This window comes from Martes martes (genome assembly GCF_963455335.1).
Source record: "Martes martes genome assembly, chromosome: 3".
Taxonomy (NCBI): domain Eukaryota; kingdom Metazoa; phylum Chordata; class Mammalia; order Carnivora; family Mustelidae; genus Martes; species Martes martes.
Window position 1 is genome coordinate 58283542 of NC_137890.1, and position 17346 is coordinate 58300887.

General features: G+C 38.7%; 1 long non-coding RNA gene across 1 annotated transcript; it reads right to left on the minus strand.

The window, feature by feature from the left end:
- Positions 1 to 5248: 5248 nt before the first annotated feature.
- LOC308340574 lies at positions 5249 to 14576 on the minus strand. The gene is made up of 3 exons (XR_013966625.1): positions 13856 to 14576; positions 12615 to 12705; positions 5249 to 11239 (listed from the first exon to the last, which is right to left on the minus strand). It is a non-coding gene; the product is annotated as an uncharacterized lncRNA (long non-coding RNA).
- Between the last annotated feature and the right edge of the window lie 2770 nt (positions 14577 to 17346).

Here is a 17346-nt window from a genome sequence, read left to right on the forward strand (position 1 = left end):
TCTCTGGGTTGAGAGGAAAGGGCACATCCAGATGGCAAATGAATAAGAACAGCACTTATCATAGCAGATCACTGAACAGGGAACTGATCTTGCCCCACTGGGGAGAAACAAACTGACAGAAGCACCAGGTAAGTTTGTGGGAACTGAAAGGAGAGACAATCTAGATGTGTTCTTAGATAGAAGCTCAAGGAAACCCAAGATCTTAGGGACTAAAGCCTGCATGGCAGGTATGAGTGTGGGACAGCTTTCAGAGCCCCACGTGTTGCAATGTGGTCTACAAGCAGACAGATGGTTCGATGGCCTGAGTGCACCCCACTGCACCCCAGTTTCCAAGACTTGGCCTGGCAATGGAATGAATTTTTGCATACCTCAAAGTCTATACAGAAGTTAAAAGGTTGGTTGTCAAAACTACAGGGGCCGTTTTAATGGGATCGTGGGGATGGTACAGCAGTCACCTGTATGTAAACAAATATGAAACAGGATGAGTGGCTAAATGAAAGCCAAGATGAGGACAGACAGTCAAGGACCAGACGCCACATCTCCCCGTGCTTTAGCATCCCACAGGCACCCCAGAAATTAAATGTATTCCTTTGGTATATATTGACTAAATTTATAATTTTTACTACTTAGAAGGCAGGGGCTCTAAATAGAAAATAAGGTAAAGGAAAATAAGTTTTCTGTTTCTTGCATCGCTGGGGTTGTGAGCTGAAAGTGAAACCTAAACATAAACCTTTTGAAATGCTAATGGCCTGCATTCACATATTATAATGTTTCTTTATTTCATAGCCATCCCCTCACCTGGTTTTGAACTAGCAGGAGAAGATAGGGTGTTTGGGAAAGGAGAAAGGAGGTAGGAGGGTCATTGTGAAAGGGCTCTCTTTCTAATGGGAGGAGAAGAGGGGGCAATTTAAGACCAAAAGAAAGAGAAGCAAACAGGCAAATGAATATCCAACATCTCTTTTGTTGTCCTTATGATATTCGTACTGAATTCGTGTGATTTTCTGTTTCTCTAGCATTTTCACTAAGGACACTTTAACCTAGGTTACTGAAATTGTAATGGTATATGAGGTGTGGAAAACGCAATGCTACATTTAATATCACAACTAGATTTAATTTCTGGCTTTGCTGTTCAATATATGTGTGACTTTGGACAATATCTTAACCTATTTGAACTTCCTTTTCTTCAGTTGTAAAAACAGTTTTAATATAATACATCCCATTGAGTTACTGAGAGAACAGAGTCAGTGCACATAAAAGAGATTTGTAAATGGTACAAAACTGCACAATGTGGGGCATCATTTTTGGTGGAGAAGACAATGGGGAGAGATGATGCAGGGGGGGAAGGCTCTTGGAGCTAAGGGTGCTATTCTGGAATCTCTGAACAAACAGTTCAATACAAGGACACCAGGTTTACTGGAATAAATAGATCCAAAAGAGAAAAAGGAGGAAAGGAGTTACGTAGGCATCAAAGACAAACCCAGATATCCTGGCTGGAAGTTTAGCAATTACATCAAACTCTGTTCACTTCTGCTTAGCTGTAGAGTCTCTTGTTCATTTGCCTTAGAGATCTACTTACAATTAGTTTAAGGTACACTGCGCTGTACTTAGAGTTCCAGAATGGGACAATCACTTCTCACACCTTTAATATAAGAAATTAATGGAAATTGGGAAGGGGAGTGAGGGGATGGACAAAAAGGGTGAAGAAGAGTGGGAGATACAGTCTTCCAGTAATGGAATGAATAAGTCATAGGTATAAAAGGTACAGCACAGGGAATATAGTCAATGATATGGTAATAGTATTGTACGGTGACAGAGGGTAAGCACCGCATAATAATATAAATACTTTTCAAATCACTATGTTGTACACCTGAAACTAATGTAACATTGTGTGTAAACGCCACTTCAATTAAAAAAAGAGAGAGAGAGAGAAACCATAGTAATTGGGGCTTTCGGAACCAAGAATTAATCTTTCAACCACTAGAAATCCTTCTTAGGTGTTGTCCTTACCAGGAAAGCCCCTGGATATTAGTTCAGCTGGTTGTTCTAACTTTCTGACATCTCTGGAAGTTTCACACTTCTGGGCGAAAATCTTTGTCAGTACTCTTTGAAAGCTGGGAATTAGGAGTAGGCTTTAAATCTCACCTCAGCTGACTTGCAGAAAAGTCTGAAATAGCAGCAATCTTTTTAATTTAGTACAGTGTTGGAGTCCTTGAGTTGTGAAATGAGATGAAAATTCCATTCCATAGAATTCTTTTGAAGTCATGCTTGGTAGGAATATTTTGTTACGCGACCTAGGGTGGGGGCAATATCTCATAAACACAGCTTGGTTGTACATGATGGTCACTAGATAGTCTTCTCAGGAGTGAAGGTCCAATCATCTAGAGCCCTCTGGGTTTCACTGAACAGTTTGATGGGTTCAGGATTGTGAATTTGGGTGTAGAAGCCAAGAAGAGGTAAATACTTTGTATAAACAGAAGAAATATATTTGAAGTGGGAGAGAAAGACAAATCTTGTGTCAAACTCCAGATCCATCAAAGATGGAGCAGTATTAGAGAAGGAGTATTAAAGAGAGATCTCTGGTACTGGGGAGTCAAGGGAGGGATGTCAAAGAACGGATATGTTAAGGGGGAGTTCCACAAACATTTTATTTTGAAAAACAGCAAAACTTTAGAAAAGTTGCAAGAATTGTACAACAAACACTGGTGTACCCCTTTCTTATACATATACATGTATACAGAGGAACAGAGACTATACTTTTTTTTTTTAAGATTTTATTTATTTATTTGACAGAGAGAGAGAGAGATCACAAGCAGGCAGAGAGGCAGGCAGAGAGAGAGGAGGAAGCAGGCTCCCCACTGAGCAGAGAGCCCGATGGGGGGCTCGATCCCAGGACCCTGGAATCCTGACCTGAGCCAAAGGCAGAGGCTTTAACCCACTGAGCACCCAGGTGCCCCAGAGAGTATACTTTTATAAAAGTGTATTGACATTTTGTATATAGATAGGCAGGTTAGAAAAAGGAGATACAGAGAGAAATGTGTATATATATATATGTATATATATATTTTTTTTTCTTTTTTTCTGAACCATGTGAAAGTTGTTTGTAGGCATTGTGAAACTCTATTGCTAAATACTTCAGTATGTGTCTCCTGAGAATAAGGCCATTCTCCTATAGGACCACAAAACAATTATCCCACTCAGGAACTTAAGCTTGATATAATACAATATCTAATACTTAGTGCATCTTCAAATTTCCCCACTGTCCCAATGATATCCTTATAAATCTCCAGTTTAAGGGGGATTTTAAAATTGTTTGCTGTGTTCAACATAAATGCCTTTTCCATTTTCCACACAAAATCATCAAAAGCAACCACATTTCCCATTTATATTTTTTGTCAGTAATTTCTATGAGGGAACTTACGGATGTCCAATGTCCAGATTGGCAGGGAGTGAAAATAGAAATAATAGCAGCTGCCAGAGGAAAGGCTGGTTGGCATCGATTACCTCTGAGCCAGCTATTTGGAGGAGAAGAACGTTGGAGAGACAGTAAGTAACAGAGACAGACTGAAACCACCTAGACTGCTCCTAGGATGCTGCCTTTTTTCTTCCCACCCATGTTTTAAATCTGTCCTCTCTTAGTTGTCAGTATGCGTCCCAGATCCTACCATGTACCTTCAGCTTGCTCTCATAGATCTTTAAGAAAAATAGATTCTATTTTTAGAGAAGTTTTATATTTACAGAGGAATTGAGAAAATAGCATCGAGCTGCCATGTATCCCCTCTCCCTCTGCACACAAGTTCCCCTATTAATTAACATCTTACAGGGCGCCTAGGTGGTTGAGTCGGTTAAGTGTCTACCTTTGGCTCAGGTCATGATCCTGGATCCCAAGATTGACCCCTGCGTTATGCTCTGTGCTCAGTGGGGAGCCTGCCTCTCCTTCTCCCTCTGCTCTCCACTGTTTGTGCTCTCTCACTCTCTCTCTCAAAAAACAAAAAACAAAAAACAAAAACTTACACTAGTATAGTATGATACACCAGTATTCACAAGTTATGATTAATGAGGACCATACTTTATTTTGATTTCCATAGTTTTGTGTTATTTTTTAAGATTTTATTTATTTATTTATTTATTTATTTATTTGAGAGAGACAGCGAGAGAGGGAACACAAGCAGGGGGAGTGGGAGAGGGAGAAGCAGGCTTCCTGCTGAGCAGGGAGCCTGATGTGGGGCTGGATCCCAGGACCCTGCGATCATGACCCAATCTGAAGGCAGATACTTAACTGACTGAACAACCCAGGCACCCCAGATTTCCATAGTTTTTAACCTAATGTCCTTTCTGTTCCAAGATCCCATCCAGGAATCAAAGTTACATTTAGTTGTTATTTCTCCTTAGACTCCTTAGACCGACGGCTTCTCAGACTTTTCCTGTTTTGTTTTTTCTCTCTCTCTCTTTTTTTAATTATTTATTTATTTGACAGAGAGAGACACAGCAAGAGAGGGAATACAAGCAGGGGCAGAGGGAGAGGGAGAAACAGGCTTCCCGCTGAGCAGGGAGCCCCATGCAGGCTCCATACCAGGACCCTGGGATGGTGACCTGAGTCCAAGGCAGATGCTTAACGACTGAGCCACCCAGGTGCCCTCAGACTTTTCTTGTTTTTCATGTCCTTGACAGTTTTGAACTCATAGGTTTTTTGATAATTTAATCTCCTGTACAATGCTTGGCAGTGCACCACAACAAATATTATTTTGAATTAGGTAAAATCTCTGATAATTGGTGAAGATCAAATCGTGTTTGAAGTAGCTGTGTGATAAGGACGATAAAGTTATTTTAGCAGCCTTGTTTGTTTTGGGTCATATTATGACTACTTATTGATTAAATATAGCATATAGAGTTCACAGCATTCACTGGGTTGCATGGTCTTCTTTGGGTGGATTGAGTCAATGAAGATCCAAGCACAAAGATCATCTGAGAGAGAACCATGCAGAAGGTGCCTTTTCCTCTGGAAACTTGTGTTGTTACAGACTACACATGGCAGATGTTTTATGCTTTTCTTTATCTTTGTAAGAATCATGGGGTAATTTGGCTTGAGACATATGCTGCTATCCTTTACTAAGCAAGTATTTCTCTTATCCTTTAATTTTTTTTTTAAAATCAAAGTATAATTTATATATGGTGATAAGCACAGATCTTATGAGCACAATTAGAGGTGTGTGGTTTTTTTTTTAAAGATTTTATTTATTTATTTGAGAAAGAATGAGAGAGAGAGAAAGAGAGAGAGAACATGACAGGGGGAGGGTCAGAGGAAGAAGCAGACCCTCTGCCAAGCTGGGAGCCCAATGTGGGACTTGATCCCGGGACTTCAGGATCATCACCTGAGCTGAAGGCAGTCACTTAACCAACTGAGCTACCCAGGCTCCCAGTTAAGTGTGTTTTGATAAATGCATTCACTTGTGTAATCTATACCTCATCAAGACAGAGAACATGTTCATCACTACAGAAAATCATGATGCCCTTTCCAAGTAAATGCCTGCCTGTACCTCCCAGAAGCAACCCCCAGTTCAATTTCTTTCACCATAGATTAGGTTTGCTTGTCCTAGGACTTCATATATATGGGATCGCATAGTTTATGCTCATTTGTGTCTGGGCTTCTTTACCTTAGCATAATGTTTTGAGATTCATTCATGTTTTGCATCTATCAAAAGTTTATTCCATTTTATGGCTGAGTAGTATTCAATGTATTGTATCAATATACCACTATTGCTTTACCTATTTTTTATTGATGGAAACATTTTTTCTTATTTTTTAGGCTATTTTGAATGAAGTTGTGAATATTCTTGTTTATGCCCTTTTTGTGGACTTGTTTCTCTTTGGGGGTGGAATTTCTGAGTCACGTGTGTTGTATTTGTATTCGATGTTATAAGAAAATGTCAAACCATTTCCCAAAGAGGTTGTAACATTTTGCAGTCTGTGTTAGTTATCTACCACTGCCTAACAATATTACCACAAATTTAACAGCATAAAGCAGCACACATTTATATCTCCCAGTCTGGATCAGGAGACTGGGCATAGCTTAGCTGATCCTTTGCAGAGCTGCAATCAAAGTGCTGACCCAAACTGGGTTCTCATATGGAGGCTTAACTGGGGAAGAACTTGATTCCTGACTCATGTGGTTGTTGGCAGAATTCACTTCCTTGTGTTGTGTGATTGAGGACTTCAGTTTCTTGCTGGTTGTTGGCTAGTGGTTAACCTCAGCTGCTGGAGAGGCAAGCAGTTCCTTTCCATGTGGGATTCCTTAGCACGGGCAGTTGGTTCCTCAAAGCCAGCAACGGGGCCAGAAACTCCAGCAAGGAAGTGCTATAATCCTATAAATGTGATCATGTAATCAAATATATTTAACCATATACATCCTATTACCTTTGTCATATTTTATTTTATTTTTATTTCTAAGATTTTATTCATTTATTTGACAGACAGAGATCACAAGTAGGCAGAGAGGCAGGCAGAGAGAGGGAGGGGTAAGCAGGCTCCCTGCTGAGCAGAGAGCCTGATGTGGGGCTCAATCCCAGGACCCCGAGTTCATGACCTGAGCTGAAAGCAGAGGCTTTAACCCACTGAGCCATCCAGGCGCCCCACCTTTGCCCTATTTTAATGTAAGTCCCACTCATGCTCAAGGGGAGGGATCGGATAGGGCAGGAATACCAGAAGGCAGGGATTGAAGGGGACCACCTTAAGAGTATGTGTATCACATTCTCCAACCATAAACGAATGAGTTTTGGTTGCTTCACATCTTTACCAATATTTGCTGTTGCCATCTATTTAATTTTAGCCATTCCAGTTGTTGTAGAATATGCCACTGTGGATTATTTTTACTTTATTTTGTGAGTTTAGTTGACACAATGTTAGTTTTAGGCATACAACATAGTGATTTGACAAGTTTGTATGTTACGCTCTGCTCACCACAAATGTAGCTACCATCTGTCACCACAAAATGCTGTTACAATATCACTTACTATACTCCCTATGCTGTGCCTTTTATTCCCATTGTGGTTTTAATTTACACTTCTTTAATGTCTAATGATACGAAACATTTCTCCATGAGCTTTTTGGCCAATCATACATCTTCTTTTGGGAAATGTCTTTTCCTTGTATTTTGCCCATTTAAAAGATTGTGTTGTTTGTCTTTTTATTATTGAGTTGGAGGAGTTCTATATATTTTGGATAAAGATCCTTTGATAGATATATGTATTACAAATATTTTCTCTCTGTCTACATCCTGCCTAGGTTTTTCTTTTCCTTAGCAGTGTCCTTTGATGAGCAGATAGTTTTAACTTTGATGAAGTTTAATTCACCAGTTTTTCTGTGATGCTTAGTGCTGTGCTGGTAAGAATGTTCCTCTCTCAGTAATTGATAAAATGAGTAAATGGTACATTTTAACATAAGTTGTGACCCAAAGAAGAAATCACAAGGGAAATAAAATATCTTGAACTGAACGTTAATAAAAATACATCATATTAAACCATCTTATATTTGTGAGATACAGCAGCTGAATCATTGCATAGAAGGGAACTTATAGTCTAAAATGCTTACAATTTAAAATAAATTGTTGATGCTTCCACCTTACAAAGCAAAAGGAAAAAAAGAAGAGTAAATTAACCCAAAGGAAGTTTAAAAAATATGAAAAATCAATAAAATAGAAAGTAAATCAACCAATTAGTTCAGGGAAAATTGGTATAGCCAAAATTTGGTTCTTATAAAAGAACTATGGAGGCAATAAAACTCTATTTAGACTGATCAAGAAAAATAAATCAATGAAAAAAATTAAAGATTAACACAATAAAATTTTAAATGAGTAAAAAATTCATTGATATAATACGTTGTATTATATTATCCTGGAGAGAAAAAACCCACATTATTACCTCAATAGATACAGAAAAAGCATCTGACTAAATCTATTGCCCTTTCATGACAAAAATACTCAACAAATTAGGAATAGAAAGAAAATTCCTCAACCTGATATGGGCTTCTGTGAAAATCCCCCCAGAGAACAAGACACTTACCAATAAAAGACTGAATGTGTTCTACTAAGGAACAGAAACAAGACAATGGTGTTTGTTCTCACCACTTCTATTAAACATTGTATTGAAGTTTCTAAACTGGGACTTTAGGCAAGAAAATAAAATAAAAGCCATCCAGATTGGAAAGGAAGAAGTAAAATGATCTCTATTTTCAAATGATATGATCTTGTATATTTTTAAAAAAGCCCTAGGAAATTCATTAAAAACAATGAACAATCTAAAAATAAAATAAGGAAAACAAGTCCATTTGCAATAGTATAAGAAGAATAAAATATTTATAAATAAATTTAACTAGATAAGTGTAATACTTAAATATTTTAAAAACTGTAAGACATTGCTTAAAGAAAATAAAGGGGGTACCTGGGTGGCTCAGTCATTAAGTATCTGCCTTAGGCTCAGGTCACGATCCCAGGGTCCTGGGATCGAGCCCCACATCAGGCTCCCTGCTCAGCGGGAAGCCTGCTTCTCCTTCTCCCACTCCCCTTGCTTGTGTTCCCTCTTTTGCTGTGTCTCTGTCTGTCAAATAAATATGTAAAATCTAAAAAAAAAAAAAAAAAGAAAGAAAGAAAAGAAAATTAAGAAGGTTCATTAAATGGAAAGACATTTCATGTTTATGCATCATATGATTATGGCAAAGTTAAGATGGAAATACTCCCCAAATAGACCTACATATCAAAGCAATCTCTATTAATATCTCAACTGGCTTTTTTTGCAGACTGAAACTGACAAGCAGATCTAAAATTTATATGTAAATGAAGTTTCAGAATCATCAAAGAATTCTTGAAAAATAAAGAACAAAGTTGGAGCTTTCACACTTTCCTACTTTAAAACTTACAACAGAAATAAAGTAATCAAGATAGTGTGGTACTGACATGGATAAACATTTAGATCAGTGGAACAGAACTGAGAGTCCTGAAATAAATCCTCACATTTCTGGTCAGCTGATTTTCAACAAGGGTGCCAAGACAATTCAATAGAGAAAAACAAAACAAAACATTCTTTTCCACAAATGATGCTGTGGCAGCTAGTATCCATATACAGAATAATGAAGTTGGACCCCTACCTGACATTATAGAAAAAAACTAGCTCCTTTGGATCAAAGGCCTAAGTGTAAGAACTAAATTACAAAACTCTCAAAGGAAAACAGGATAAAACTTTATGATCTTGCATAGGCATTGACTAGTTTCTTAGATATGCCACCACAACACAAGCTACAAAACAAAACTAAACTTTTGTGCTATAAGAAACACAGTCAAGAGAGTAGAAAGACAATTTATAGAATAGGAAAAAATGTTTGCAAATCATATATCTAGAACACATAAAGAATGCTTACAATTAAAGGAAGAAGTAAAGAACTTGAACAGATGAATAACCAGCTAAGAAATAGAATCAAAAATAAAAAATCTCCCAACAAGCAAAAGTCCAGGACCACATGGCTTCACAGATGAATTTCACCAAATATTTAAAGAAGAGTTAATACCTATGCTTCTCAAACTGTTCCAAAAAACAGAAATGGAAGGACAACTTCCAAATTCATTCTATGAGGTCTGCATTACCCTGATACCAAAACCAGATAAAGACTCCACTAAAAAAGAGAACTACGGGCCAATATCTCTGAAGAACATGGATGCAAAAATTCTCAATAAAATACCAGCAAACTGAATCCAAGAGTACCTTAAAAGAGTCATTCACCAAGATCAAGTGGGATTTATTCCTGGGCTTCAAGGGTGGTTCAATATTCACAAATCAATCAACTTGATACACCACATTAACCAAAGAAAGGATAGAACCATATGAGCCTTTCAATAGATGCAAAAAAAAAAAAAAAAAAAAAAAAAGCATTTGACCAAGTACAACATTCATTCATGGTAAAAACCCTCAACAAAGTAGGGTTAGAGGGAACATACCTCAACATAATAAAGGCCATATATGAAAAACCCACAGCTAACATTCTCAATGGGGAAAAACTGAGAGCTTTTCCTCTATGGTGAGGAATGAGACAGGGATGTCCACTTGTCACCACTGTTATTTGTTATTTAACAGAGTGCTGGAAGTCCTAGGCACTCTAACTTTATTTGAAATTGAACAGATGAATTTGCATGGCAATTTGTGTCCATCACTTTAACTTAGTCGTGACTTCGTATTTAAAGTAAATCTCTTATAAGTAGCATATTATTATGTCTTGCTTTTATCCAGCCTGAGTAGTACTGCCTTTCAACTGTAGCATATTTTCTTTTCAGTTATATCTGCTTCCGGTTTTTTGGAGGTTAGTTGCTATAGTGATTATAATATGCATCTCTAATGAATTGATATTATGCAACGTTACATATAACATAAGAACCTCACAACAGTGATTGTATACATTTTTAAATTACAAATCATATCATTTTTTTCTTATTACTGAACACCATACATAGTACAATTTTACAAACCTAGATTTGTGTGAAAATAAAATTAACGAGGAGAAACTATCTTTGCATTGTTATTCATCTTTTGCAACCATTTTCTATATGTGTATGCACTTCATTGCTCCTTCTGTGAACTTGACATCACTCAGTATGAAATACGATTAATTGCTTAGTCTTGAGGGAGCATCTTTCAAGAGGTAATATAAATGACCCTTATCGCAGAACAAACTTCTGAGAATAACAAAGAGAATTTATCTGCTAGATCCCCTTGTCAACATTTTTCCTCATGGACGTTGAATCCCACACATTTCTGGGTTGTTCATGTGTAAGCACTGACAGGTCCTGCAGCATCTCATTAGTCTTTTTCCAAAAGAAAAACTCCAGGGTAGGAGGTGAGACGCAATATTGTTTGGTTATAAGGTGAGCTAACCATCCAGCTGTGCTAATGTGAAGTCTCTTGCCGTAGCAGCACAGCTCACCAGGTGTTGGCTGTCACATGTTGGCTGGGACAAAACAAATGGCTACTGGTCCTGAGGCTGATGAGGCCAAGAGCATTAGAGTACAATGTTTGATAAAATGCATCTTTTTCACCACTCATTTTCATTCATGCTTCCCATTATATTCACCCATATACTGCAATAGAAGCACCAGTTTTTGTGAGTAGATCATTCCTTCACTTCCTCCCAAAGGGGAAAGAACAAGTTCATTTCGTCACAGAGTCCTGTTCAAGATGATATCCAGCCACCATCTCTGGAAAGACTTAAGGCAAGAAGGTTAATGAAACAAGGTAAAGTTCCTGCTGGTGAAGATAATATTAAGGTCATAATTGAAAGCCTTCATGTCTCTCTCCTCTACTCTTTTGTGCCCTCATGTCAGTCTATTACTGGCCAATGTCTGTCAGCAGAGGGTGGGGGGGAAGGGATGGGGGTAGATGTCGTAGATGAGGCAGCTCTTTGGCTAAGGACAGTTCTCAGTCAATATTCACAACAGCTGGGGGATAAGTGTGTGAGTAGGTAAAGGACATTTAAGCAAAGCACCAACAGCACCCGTCCACTAAAAGGGGTTAATCCTACCTCTGTTCTTTTTTCCTTGCCCCCTTATATTCTAGTTGCTGGGGGACATAGTACTATATATTAACTGTTGGTTCAGGGCATATACCATATCTTGGAGGGCATTCCTCAACTTTGCACTGTCTGGAGTATTTTGTTATAGAACAAAATCTGGCTAATACAGACGAGTTACGAGGTTAAGACCATTGGCTCCTGTGTTTGTTGTTTCCTCTCTTTTGTCATAAAATATATTCTCTGGTCTGAACCATTATTGTGAGAGAAACCATGTCAAAATCTTAGGCTTCCATAAATTCTTGAATATTGGTCCTGGCACTGAGGACAAGGAAGGCAAATTCATGACTAGGTTAGGTACTAGTTCTGATAAGGATGCATTACTGCCTCCCCCAGGGCAGAAGTGTTCCAGTGTAATCAATCTGCTATCAAGTGGCTAACTGGTCTTCTCAAAGAGCAATGGTATATTAAAGGCTCAGTTTTGGTATCTGCAAGTGGCAAGTTGGGAATTCAGCAATGGCCATTAATCTAGCTAGATCAGAATTAGTGAGGAGTCCATATTTTCTGGCCCATGCAATACTTTCATCACTGCCACCATGACCTCTCCATTCATAGATCTTCATGCTTGCTAGCTGATACCACAACACAAGTCATGTCGTTCCTGGTGCCTGAGAATGCTCTCTCGGGAAATTAACATGAGACACTCTCATCCCCACAGATCCATTCAAATTTTGTTTTCCAGACCAATCTGTCCCCAATATTTCAATCATTTTTTTTTCAGGTCCTGAATCAATTAGCCAAGCCATTTCTCTCTGCCTAGAAGTTCCTGTATATCCATATCTCTATCTCAGGCCACTTCTTCCTAAGAAGTTAGCGATCAAGTGTATTGCTCACAAATCTTCCCAAGGGAAGATTTCCCACCATCACTGTACTGTGGGCACCAGGAGTGCATTTTTTTTTATAACACTTACATCTGGTACCAAGCCATGTGTAAGCCAGGTCCAGGTTCTTTCCTTCTCCATCTGTTGGTCTTAGAGAATCCCCTTAGGAGTGCATTTTTTTATAACACTTACATCTGGTACCAAGCCATGTGTAAACCAGGTCCAGGTTCTTTCCTTCTCCATCTGTTGGTCTTAGAGAATCCGCTTAGGCCAAAGGACTGAACTGAAAGAGAAGAGTCAGTGCAAGAGAGGTTGGTGACATAAGAGTTTAGATCATTTGTTCACACTTACTCATGACTTCTTAGTCTCTGCTTGCCTGATCCTGAATGTGCCATATCCATTGTATAATGGATTGATGCTGACAGACCTTATAGCTCAGAGAATAATAATCAGCTGGTGACAAGCTGCTCCAATTGCTTAAGCACTTTGTCTCCATTTGGGCCCTAGTAGCACAAACAGCTGATTTTTCAAATAGAGGCTAATTCTCTGTTGCAGAAGGTTTCCTTGCTATAGAACCTTAGGTGTATACCACCTATTGGGGCTTGCTGGAGACTCTATGTGTTACTTATTCAACACAAACACCTCTCATACCATTGGATCTGCTGAATCATACAGCTTAAGTAGCTGGCCAGCTTGCACCGCACTTGGATTTCTTTCCTTTTTCTTTATCAAAGATTTATTTATTTATTTGAGAGAGAGTACACACACACAGAGGGAGAAGGAGAAGTAGGCTCCCCGCTGAGCAGGGGGTTCAGTGTGGGACTTGATCCCAGGGCCCCAAGATCATGACCTTAGCAGAAGGCAGATGGTTAACCGATTGAGCCATCCAGGTGTCCCCAGCTTGGATTTCATTTAGAGATGTCTCCTACTTTGGCACCCACTTGCTGTCTAAGTCACCTGATAAATGGGCTGGGGATATATTCCCAAAGAAAGCATATGCCTTCAAAAACCAAAGAAGTCCACTAAGTGAAGAGTCTCTCTCCTAGTGGCAAGAGGTGATATTTTTACATTAAAGGTGATGTTTCCTGCGTTCCCATAATTTTGGAATGCTAAAAATGTCATTGACGTGGCAAGCCCTTGGATTGCCTTAGAGTCTATCTTCCATTCTTCATCATGCATGTTTTACAAGACCATTTAGACTAATATTCATAGTGGAATCTACAGACTGCTGCTGGTTGGTTAACTCTTGGTTACTGGTTCTTGCAAGATGAATTATGAAATTGAAAATCTGTGTTTAGAATGTTTTATAGCAATTGTCATTGCTGTGACATCCAAGTACATGATCAGAAGCCTCAACTCATTAAGCAAGGTATTGATCATTTTAGCAATTGTCAAACTTGTGTGGTGATTCACATGTGCAGCAAGGTACTTACCAGTCAAATTCAGTGGTGATTTCCAAAAGTATCGCTCCAAGACAGATTGGAAAAACAAACAAACAAACAACAAACAAAACTATGAGAAGCACTGATTTGGAGTACTTGGCCCTTTGTGCCCACTAGGACAGAGAACAGATGGGTTAAAATAGCCCTGAGGCACCTGCCTCTCTAAAGACAAAGTGCTTTTGATCCTTTCTAATAATAGAAACTAGGAAAAGTGCATTAACCAATTCATACCTCTATACCAAAGCCAAATCTATGTTGATCTGATCTAATGAAGAGACTACATGTAGTATGGAAGCTTCTACTGGAGCTAAATTTATGGTGGTCTACTATCACCTGCCATGATCCCATTTTTGTAAGGGTTAGATAGGAGAGTTGGTTGAATAGAGATATAAAAGAAACCACAAACTCTGCATCCTTTAAATATTTGATAGTGGTATAAGTCTTTGCATTTCTTCTTAAGATGCTGTCATGCTTCTGAATTACTATCCTGCCTGGGGGTAATAGTGGCAGTTTTAGCACCCTCTATATGGTCCATCCTACATAATGGCAATTGCTCCACAGGTCAGGGGACCAACATGAGGATTTTACCATCTGTTAAGGTCATCTGTCCTAATTATACATTCATTGATTTAACCACAGAAGGTGTTCATAGACCTACTGGACTCACAATAAGTTGAAGTTGAGCCAAAACTTCACTGGTTTCCATTCTAATTGGAGAATCATGGTCGTGTCAGTGACAGTTCAGACACTGTATCTAACAATTCTTTTTTTTTTTTTTTAAGATTTTATTCATTTATTTGAGAGAGAGAGAGTGCTTGAGAGAGATCAGGAAGCGGGGGGTACAGAGGGAGAAGCAAACTCCCCAATGAACAGGGAGCCTGATGCAGGACTCAATCCCAGGGCCCTGGGATCATGACCCGAGTCAAAGGCAGACACTTAACTGACTGAGCCACCCAGGTGCCCTGTATCTAACAATCCTTGAAGACTCTGAGCATTTCCTTTTTTCCAGTGCACAGTTACCCTGGCTAATGGCCACACATCCTTTTGGAGAGCCACTTGCTTCAATAGTCTTTGCATGATTTACAGGCAAGAGAAGACTATTTTCCTCTGGCAAAGTGGAGGTGCTGATTCCACCATCCAGAGGGTTCAGGTTACTGATGGGTTGGAGCCAGTTCATACCAACTTATAGGAGCCGATTGTGTGCATCACTTTTTAATTCCGTGTTCAGTGACATTATGTTGGTAGCCTGAAAGCGACTAAGGTGGGAGTGTTTATTCAATAGAAATTGGCTAATGCTACAAATCATGGTCCTTCCCTGCCAAGCCCTCCCCTGAGAGCTGGCTGCTAATCTTTTCCAGTATTCCACAGGTTCAGGGGAGAATTAGGAGATTCAATATTCTCAGACTCATCCACTCAAATATCCCATTCTGGGTCTTAGATCACTTTGCTCCTTCAGGGACCAGATGTGGACATAGGAGACCTTGTAAATCTATGCATTTTGTTGCTTTTTCTGCTCTGCTGCCTTTACAATCAGATTCTGGGCCTGATTTTTAGTATAGTTTGCTCTAAGGTACAGGAAATCAGTCTTTTACTAATTTTTTTTATTGAAGTACAGTTAACACACAATATTACATTAGTTTCAAGTGTACAACATAGTGATTTGACGGTTCTATTCATTATGCAATGCTCACCATAATATGTAGTTACCATCTGTCACCATTTGACATAATTACAATACTGACTATATTCCCTATGCTGTACTTTTCATCCCTGACTTATTTATTTCATAACTGGGAAGTCCGTATCTCTTAATCCCCTTCACCTATGTTGCCATCACCCCACACCTCTCCCCTTGGGCAATAACTAGTTTGCTATCTATATTTATGAGTCTGTTTCTGGTTTTTTTTTGTTTGTTTGTTTTGTGTTTTAGATTCCCAAAGAAAAAGGTTTCAGGGTTTTCTATGTTGTACAAAGAAAACCCTAAAGACCTTACTAAAAAAACTATTAGAACAGACAAATGAATTCAGTAAAATTATGGGATACAAAATTAATATACAGAAATCTGTTGTTTCTATACACTAATAATGAACTAGCAAAAATAGAAATTAACAAAACAATCCCATTTACAATTGCATCGAAAAAAATAAAATACCTACGAATAAACTTACCAAAGAGGTGAAAGACTTGCTGCATCTGAGACACTGATGAAAGACATTGAAGACCACATAAACAAATGGAAAAGATGTACTATGCTCATGGATTGGAAGAATTAATATTGTTAAAATGTCCGTGCTATCCAAAGCAATCTACAGATTTGATGTGATCTCTATCAAAATACCAGTAGTATTTTTCACAGAATTAAAACAAATAATCTAAAATGTGTATGTACCCAGAAAAGACTTCAGATAGCCAAAGCAATCTTGAGAAAGAAGAACAAAGCTGGAGGTATCACAATCTCAGATTTCAAGCTATACTATAAAGCTGTAGTAATGAAAATAATTTGGTACTGGCACAAAAATAGATCAGTGGAACAGAACAGAAAGGCCAGTAATAAACCTATATGGTCAATTATCTGTGACCATTTAATGGTCAATTAATCTACAATTTATATGGTCAATTAATCTACAACAAAGGAGGAAAGTATATACAATGGGTAAAAGTCTCTTTAATAAATGGTACTGGTAAAACTGGAAAGCTACATCCCCCCCGCCAAAAAAAAAAAAAAAAAAGGTTGAACTGAATCACCCTCTTAAACCATACTCAAAAATAAACTCAAGGGGCACCTGGGTGGCTCAGTGGTTAAAGCCTCTGCCTTCGGCTCAGGTCATGATCCCAGGGTCCTAGGATTGAGCCCCACATCGGGCTCTCTGCTCACCTGGGAGCCTGCTTCCCTTCCTCTCTCTCTGCCTGTGTCTCTGCCTACTTGAGATCTCTGTCTGCCAAATAAATAAATAAAATCTTAAAAAAAAACTCAAAATGCAGTAAAACCTAAATATAAGACCTGAAACTGTCAAACTCCGAGATGAAAATCATAGGTAGTAATCTCTTGGATAGTGGCCTTAGCAACATTTTTCTGGATATGTCTCCCTGGGCAAGAAAGACAAAAGCAAAAATAATTTACATCAAAATCACAATCTTTTAAAAAACTGCCAGTGGAAGCCTTCTGCCTTTCTCAGCGTGCATTAAGGTGAGAGTTGCCTGCCCTGAGGTATCATTTTCTTTCACAAAGGGTACAATTCCGGTAACAGAATCCATCCCAATCCCTACAGTTATTATCCCCCTACTGCTCAAGCATCACAGCCATGACACATTCCAATGTTCCACCTTCTATGTGCACTGCATCCTGATCAGCACAGGTGGGAAGCCTTAGTAGTTATGATACCACTATGTGGCCCCACTTATTACCCACATACCATGCTTTGTCTTTATTGCTATAAGACCAGTGATTAAGCCAACTCTAATATCCCATCCTGAATGTCTTC